Source organism: Peromyscus californicus, unplaced genomic scaffold, assembly GCF_007827085.1.
Source record: "Peromyscus californicus insignis strain IS unplaced genomic scaffold, ASM782708v3 Scaffold_11__1_contigs__length_118956290, whole genome shotgun sequence".
NCBI lineage: Eukaryota > Metazoa > Chordata > Mammalia > Rodentia > Cricetidae > Peromyscus > Peromyscus californicus.
In genome coordinates this window covers 9,377,304-9,385,626 of record NW_026294402.1, presented here as the reverse complement: position 1 = coordinate 9,385,626, position 8,323 = coordinate 9,377,304, and the positions used below count along the sequence as shown (strand labels likewise).

At 41.9% G+C, this 8,323-nt stretch overlaps 1 long non-coding RNA gene across 4 annotated transcripts in view; it reads right to left on the bottom strand.

Moving 5' to 3' along the window:
- Positions 1-1,123: 1,123 nt before the first annotated feature.
- LOC128119058 (uncharacterized) overlaps positions 1,124-8,323 on the bottom strand; it is a 68,495-nt gene continuing 61,295 nt past the window's right edge. For 3 of the 4 annotated variants that reach the window (XR_008221434.1, XR_008221435.1, XR_008221433.1), the window contains one exon: positions 1,124-7,674. This is a non-coding gene — a long non-coding RNA (uncharacterized LOC128119058). The remainder of the gene's footprint in view (positions 7,675-8,323) is intronic. The other variant, XR_008221436.1, reaches the window with a different exon arrangement.

The following is an 8,323-nucleotide window of genomic DNA, read 5'->3' as shown; positions in this document are numbered from 1 at the left end:
GATAACCCAGTAGGAGGAAAAGGGTCCCCATAGCAGGTAACAGAGTCAGAGATAGTCCTCCCTCCCACTGTTAGGAGTCCCACAAGAAGACCAAGCTATACAACTGTCACATATATGTAGAGGGCCCAGAGTCCTATATCTGTAGAGTCTCTTATATGTAGTCCCATATATGTCACATATATGTAGAGTTCCATGCAGGCTCCTTGGTTCTTAGTTCAATCTATGTGAGTCCCTATGAGCCCAGGTTTGTAGCTTGAGATTTCCTGCCTGGCCCACAGTCAGGACAAATCTCTCTCACCCGCCAGTCCCAAGCCGCTCAAACCTGATCAAGTAAACACAGACACTTATATTGGTTACAAACTGTATGGCCGTGGCAGGCTTCTTGCTAACTGTTCTTACAGCTTAAATTAATCCATTTCTATTAATCTATACCTTGCCACGTGGCTTGTGGCTTACCGGTACTTTACATCTTCCTTGTCCTCATGGCGGCTGGCAGTGTCTCTCCCACCCAGCTTCCTGTTCTCTCAATTTTCCTCTCTGTTAGTCCCGCCTATACTTCCTGCCTGGCCACTGCCAATCAGTGATTTATTTATTGACCAATCAGCAACACATTTGACATACAGACCATCCCACAGCACCTCCCCTTTTCTTTTCTTAAAAAGGAAGGTTTTAACTTTTACACATCTCCAAAGTCAGCTTGGTATAGTTGGGAATTTGGGCGTAGCTTCTCTTACTACTTCCTGCTGGAGGGGGGCGCTGTATCTTTTGGGGAAACAAAGAAAATTTTAGGATCATGGAGTAGTCCGTGAGGCTGTATCATCTGAGCCAGTTGCCTTGAAACGGTTCTGGATGTTGGATCATCTGGGCCATGGTGTCATCGGAGACATTTCAGGGGGTCTTGGTTGGTCAAACCTGATGTGTCTTAATCTGGAACAAATCCATAGCCTCTTGCTTTCTGTGGAAATAAAAGAGACTCTTTTCCAAAGCAACATATCCTTACATCCAAATTTTGAAGTCAAAGTATGTTTAAAATATACATACTGGTTTAACTCAGCTTCCTTTACAATCAAATATCTCTCTGTAGTTAAGAATCCCAAAGACAACACAATCCAGACTCTCTGTGTAATAGTCATCTCTACGTGGCTAATTTTTTATATTAATTTTACTGTCTCTTTAAAGACTTTATTTTTTAAAACTATGTATTTGTTTCTATACTGTATATATCACCTTTTTTTGTCTCTTTTAAGCCTACGTATATTTTACACACATTTTAAACTATTACATCTGAATCTGTCTTATTGTGAATCTGTTGCTTTAAGCTGAAGCAGCTGTGGCTGCTGGCTCCGCCCACCTCAGCTTCCCAACATGGCGTTTTCCACCAGCTCCGGGAGCTATCGTGGGTCTATGCTTTTATCCAAGCAGCGTGTAGCCCAGAAACCTCTTTTTTTTGTTTTGTACTAGCAAAGGCTAAATCCACAATGTAGCTTAATGTGCCACTTGCAGAGGCCTCATTCCCGCCATACTGCAGGTCGAGCGCGCACGCCAGCAACCCGCCAGTAGCTCAAACCGGCAGCTGCCGCTCATTTGAGAGAGACAATTAGGAAGCTGTTTTTAGCTCCGTTTTAGAATCCTTTTTCTCAGTTTTTAGGTGGAAACTCTTGCCCCACGTTGGGCGCCATTTGTAGCTTGAGATTTCCTGCCTGGCCCACAGTCAGGACAAATCTCTCTCACCCGCCAGTCCCAAGCCGCTCAAACCTGATCAAGTAAACACAGACACTTATATTGGTTACAAACTGTATGGCCGTGGCAGGCTTCTTGCTAACTATTCTTACAGCTTAAATTAATCCATTTCTATTAATCTATACCTTGCCACGTGGCTTGTGGCTTACCGGTACTTTACATCTTCCTTGTCCTCATGGCGGCTGGCAGTGTCTCTCCCACCCAGCTTCCTGTTCTCTCAATTTTCCTCTCTGTTAGTCCCGCCTATACTTCCTGCCTGGCCACTGCCAATCAGTGATTTATTTATTGACCAATCAGCAACACATTTGACATACAGACCATCCCACAGCACAGGTTAGTTGATTCCATGGGTTTTCTTGTGGTGTCCTTGACCCCTCTGGCTCCTACCATCCTTTCCCTTCTCTTTCACAGGATTCCCTGAGGTCTGCCTAATGTTTGGCTGTGAATCTCTGCATCTGTTTCCATCAGTTGCTAGGTGAAGCCTCTTTCATGGCAATTGGGCTAGGCACCAATCCATGAGTATAGCAGAACAGCCTTAGGAATAATTTCATTGACTTTTTTTATTGCCAGTTATGTTTGGTTCTTATGCTGGGCTGGCCTTCTCTTTTTGAATGTAAAACCAGGAATGTTTAGCTGGGTCATATGACAGTTCTCTTTTTAGTTAGAATACAATTTGATCGAAGAACATACAAATCAATAGTGAACTGATCCAGTAAAATCTATGAGCCTTTTCCATGGTCAGTGATTACCTTGTATTTGAGAGAGACAAAGGAAGAAAATATGGGCATTGTGTATAAATACTGTAGAGCAAGGAGAAGGCAGTAAGTTACCAACATTAGGAAACATCAGACTTTGGAAAATGATCTATGATAGGTAAAGAAGAACAGTTCAAATGCTCATTCTCAGTTATGTAGTACTTGACATGAGTGATCAGGAGAACAGAGCAACAATCATTAGTAAAATGAGATGAGAGTGGAGAGTGGTTGTGTAAGTCACCAAGCACCCGATGGCAGCTGCCAGGCACGCTTGGCAGCCTGGGTTCCTGCAGGGGTGTCCTTTGCTCCCTCACATTTCCTTAACAGGAGAAATAAATCTGTGCAGAATCTGTTGCTACACAATGGAGATGAGTGATTCACTCGTTTCAATGAAATAGAATGCAAATAAAAAAGCTCAAGTTTTACCAGTTTTGGTAGATTTCAGAAAGATAATGTAAGTCAATAAATCAGTATGGAGATGTGAGATGTGAATTTATATGTGTGCCATAAGTTGCTCCTGACTTTCACTGTCTTAAAATTTTCTTTAGTTTTTTTTTTTTTACATTTATTGATTAGTTTTAATGTATTACTCAATGTGTGTGTCCATCCCAGGTGCGTATGCATATGCCACAGCATGTGTGGAAGCCAGAGGACTCATTTGTGAGAGTCCTTTCTCTTCAAGCTCAGGTCTCAGGCTTGGTGACAAGTACATTTACCTGTTAAGTCGTCTTTCTGGCCCTAAACTTATTTCTTGCTCATGTTTTACTTCCCTACATGCCACAGAGAAGATCTTCTCCACAGATTTGCATTCTGGGGTGCTGGCATTGGGAGACCTCAGTGACTGGGGCATTTCCAGTCGTTATGGAAACGAGCAAATGACCTTTAGATGGATAGGAGAGCCTGCTAAATGTTCTGATTCAGAAGCGATTTGTGTTAGTTTTATTAATGCCTCATTTGCCAGATTGGGTTTAATACCCCCACCAACCAGAAGGAAGCCAGGCAGATAATTATTCTTGTGAGTGAAAGGCAGGTGACTAGACGTGGACAGTGACTTCAGTCAAGATAATCACACTTCAACTATTCGGGCACAAGTATTTGCTTGCTTATTTCTTCCAACCGATGTATTTTCTCTCTCCTCCCAGGATAGAAAATGCAAAAGTTCCAGCCAGTCTTAACAGCAAATCAAAGCTCAAATTCTTTGGGTAATTTGTGGTGATTTGTAAATTGTGGAGCAGAGCCACAGGATTTCTCTGTTAGGTTTAGATGTGGGTCTTCTTCAGTCATACATCTTTGAACTAAAAGGAGTAATGTGCCTCCCCCCACTTGATGCACAGCAGTGGGGAGAGACAACAAGCAACCACTCTGGTTTCAAAATGGAAAGCAAAGAAGACTCATGGAGCTTAAGGATTTACAGCAATTCTGAAATTCCAAGGCTGGCTGCTCCAGGGATGTGTTGGCTTAGCCCTGGTTCTTCCAGGAGGATCTCTGTAGTTCGTTGCTCTTTATGGTCCTTACTCTGCCCTTTCTGAGGTTCTTCCTTCCATATAATCCTCTTTCCCTCCAAGTGCAGTGGAGACTAGAGAATATGCTTCATCTTGGATTGAGCTGCTTCTTGAATGGCGTCCCATGCCCAGAGAAAGATGCCCAAGAGTCAATTGTCAGTCTTGGAGACTCACCACTTTCTAGCTCCATCTTCTTCCCTGCTCCGTCACCTCCCCCTCCTCCATCACCTCCCCCTCCTCCATATCCTCCCCCCTCCCTGCCTTTTCCTCTTCTTTCTCTTCCACTTCTGGCCTTATAGAATTCTGATTTGTTTGCATCATAAGTTTTTTTTTTTTTAAACTTCACAGATTTTTTTTTTACTTGTTTATTAGAGTCTCCTACATTTGGCAACAGACACAATATGAATATAGGTGTGAATATATATTCACACATGCATGCACACACAATCTTGACTTTGAGGGAAAAGACATGCTTTAGGTTTTTTTCTTGGTTTCTTGTGGAATACTTTTGACCAAATCAAAGGATTTACTGGATTTCCTTTTAAGTTATTCAGAAAACTGTAACAAAGACTTCAAGGACGTATACTCTATTTACCACTTGCATGAAACCAGGTTTTCTTAGCGTTTGTCTCTCAGAATGAATCTTGGTTTTGTCCTTCCCAGTTTGGAGTTGGGAAACATTTGCCTCCTCCAGTCCAAGCCTGAATATGCGCTTTCTTGTGCCTGCTATTCTGGCACGAGATGGACCTGTTTATTCCCATCTTACCCTTACTTTTTAATACATTGCAAAGTGCAACAAACATCCACTGTGGCTGATGTTCCACTCAGATGTTGGCCATTCCCAGAAATACACATTTGTTAGATGTGGGACCTGCCTTTAAACTATGTCGTCAGTGTTGTGGTGATGTTTAATAGCTAGCACTCGAGGAAAAAGCAAAATCCCAAATGTCATGATTTACAGGGCTTCCAAATTTCATCGGTATAATTTCTCCTGCTATGGCAGATCCAAGTTACCATGCTGACATAACAAAATTCAGAGTTGGACAGAGATTCTGTTAGTTCTCTTGGATGTATGCCAGGTCCAGCACACCACCAACTATAGATGATAGTCTTACCAAGTGCTTGCCCATTGCTTAATGTGGAGTGCCAGCTTTCCCTCTATCTTAAAACATGCTACCTATCTCCAAGCCAAAGCTATATATTTTATAATTTTTGTGGCAATCCTCCACTTTTTCTTACCAATTTCTATTTTAGAATGGGCTATGTTATGTGACAGCAATAAACAAAGACTCACTTTTAATGAAGAAGAAAGTTTTACTTTCCACTCACACAACCAAACTCATCATGAAACCTGCAGGCTCCATATCATAGGATCCAGTATGTCAGTGATGCCACCGCCAGGAATGATGCAACCCTCCCTCCCCGCCCAAAGGGAAGAGCAGTTCTGGAAGGCATAGTACTGACAACCAAATAGGTTGTCCTCAAAAGTGATTATGCCACCCGAAAAATCATCAGCCAGAACCAATGAGAAGCCTGTGAAGAGGAAAGGACATCTGAACCCACCTAGAAGGCAGGGGACAGAGAAGACATTTTGCCAACACTGACAGCCTTTACAACTACCTGCTAGAGATGCCCTGGGCAGCACAACTTGCCAAAGGACCCGAGTCCTATCTTCTATTTCCTCCCTTTCTTCTTGTCTCCGTTCAGTGTAGAAGGCTTTAATCAGTAAAACTCAAAAAAATACAACGACAGTAAATACGCTCTATCAAGCTCTTCCCATCATGATCAATAAAGATTTTGCATTATTCTTGCAATAACTGTCTGAAATAGTATGTACAATATGATAGCTATGCTTTAAATACATACACACTTAAGCAAAGATTCATAAAACACTTGACGGAAATAAAGTTACTGTTAAAGCAGAAATGTCTGAGTGTCTTTTTCAATCATTTATAAAATGTGTTCTTTGACAATTGCCTTCTGATTACTGTTGCCTCCACTCTCTTCTCTCCCTTCCATGTCTGTCAAGCCTCATCCTTGAAGTTTTCTCAGTGTCTTTTTCCAGTTTTAAAATTAAGTATGATTTTTAAAGTAATACTCGTCCTTTCTGGCTATCTATATTGATGATGCCTTGTTTGTGTTGTTACCGTAGTTCAAAAGGGAGACACTAAGAACTTTCTCTTCCATTTTCTCCATCGCTTGTCTTTACTGTGACTTCATTCACATTAAAAAACATTCAATGTTTATTGTTTATATTGTCATTTCCAGTAGCAGAGGTGTGTGCATGTGTATCCCTCCATTTACGCTCCTTAAAAAAAAACCTAGATCATGCTGGGTGGGTGGGCAGGCTGCTAAACTCAGCTAAACGTCATCAACTCTGATTTTTCTTTGTCCTACACTCAATCTAGAAAAACAGCAGTCAGTCATTTCTTTTCTGATCTGAAAGCCACCAGCCACAGCTGGAGAGTACAGAATAATGGAACACACCTCTTTTTAAAGTAATCTTGTCTGGTTATTATATATGAGTTTATTCTCCCTCCCCCACACTGAATGGATATGAGCATTAATTTTAGGAGGTGACGTTATTGGCCTTGAGTTCCCTGAGAACCAAGGGCCTGGGAGAGGATGGGGAAACCAAAACTGTTTGCCCTGCAATTCATTTACATGTCAGAAAACTTGGCAAGGAAACATTGAATCATAAACACAGCGTTACAGCTTTCTTCTTGGTTAAGGATGTGTTGTGGTGGGAACCTTTTCCTCTTTTTTAAATCATGTGTGTGTGCCTGTGCATGTGCCTGTGTGTGCATGTGCATGTGCATGTGCGCGTGTGCATGTGCGTGTGCGTGTGCGTGTGTGTGTGTGTGTGTGTGTGTGTGTGTGTGTACATCTGTGGCAGAGGACAATCAGTTCTCTTCTCCCATCATGTGTGTCCTGGGGATCAGACTCACGTCACAAAGCTCGAGGACCAGCAACTCTACCCATGGAGCCATCTAGCTGGCCCTTAGCTATTTTCTTGTGACTGCCTATTTCCAGTGTCCCCACATTCATAAATTAGGGGATGACCTTTGAAGAAACCGATCCTGTCTTCTTCTTTCTGTGTCATGCTACAGGAAGGTTTCCCTGACAAAAGTCATTCCCTACCAGCACATGGCTCAGCACCAGCACATGGCTCAGCACCAGCACATGGCTTGGCCCCGTGGAGGTTCTACCCTATGCACTTAACGCTGTCTAAAAACAAAGTTTTCATTTACACTGAAGAGTGTAAGTAACACAATTGTTCATATTTGATTCATTCACATCTGTATTCCTCAGATATGGAATAGTATTTGGCACACCATAGAGGTTTATCTAGCATTTAAAAATGAATAAATTAATTTATCTGTTGAGTTCCTATTGTTCTCTAAAATGACCTCACTAGGTTATACAACCTTGCGGTCATGCAACCACTTCTGTGAATGTGGCCACTAGTGGTGGCCTTCTGTTCTCACCTCATCACAGCAAACACTGGGCTGAACTTTTTAGAGCCTGAATTTGTGGCAGGCACTCGTGAAATGAAAGAAGCAATGGAAAGGAGGAATATGTAAAATCCTTATCGGGACTTCTCACATTTGCATCCAGAGCCATCTTAGTCCAAGGAAGCAGACCAGACTCACATCGAGAACTGTTAGGCAGCCGGGCTGTTGAAAGTGAAATGAATGAACATGTCATAGTTTTGTTTGCAGAGAACATTTCGTATGACCTGTTATTGACAATATAAGGTGGAAATGGCATCAAACACACTAAATCCTCTTCAGTGACAGTCTCATAAAATTTGACTTCAATTAAATATCTTGGGGCACATTTGGGTGATGAGCATTTGGCAAGCCACATTAAATTTTGCCATGGTGTACAGCACAGGCTAGCTGTCATTCTAGTCACTGCAACCCCATAGGGTAAAATATGAACATGAAATATTAGACATTCTTATTGAAGCTTCCTGAGTTTGCTGTGCTTGAAATCTGACTGCCAACAAATGTTCCTTTCTTTAGGATTAACGATTGATTTTTAACTAAGATACTAGGGATGCAAAGAAAATTTAAACTACTTCATGTGTCTAATCAACTTTGTTCATTTGATTTCTGCTCACAGTGGAGAGTTGTCTATTTACATACTATGGTTTCTGAATCTGAAATTCTGTACTCTCCAGCTGTGGCTGGTGGCTTTCAGACCAGCTCATATGTAGCATCATTCTGTGAAGGTCGATCACAAGGCCAAGGAGGAGTTTGTTCAGCATGTTCTTTCATCGTCAATATGCAAATGTGCATCCCCACCATGCAAATGTGCATC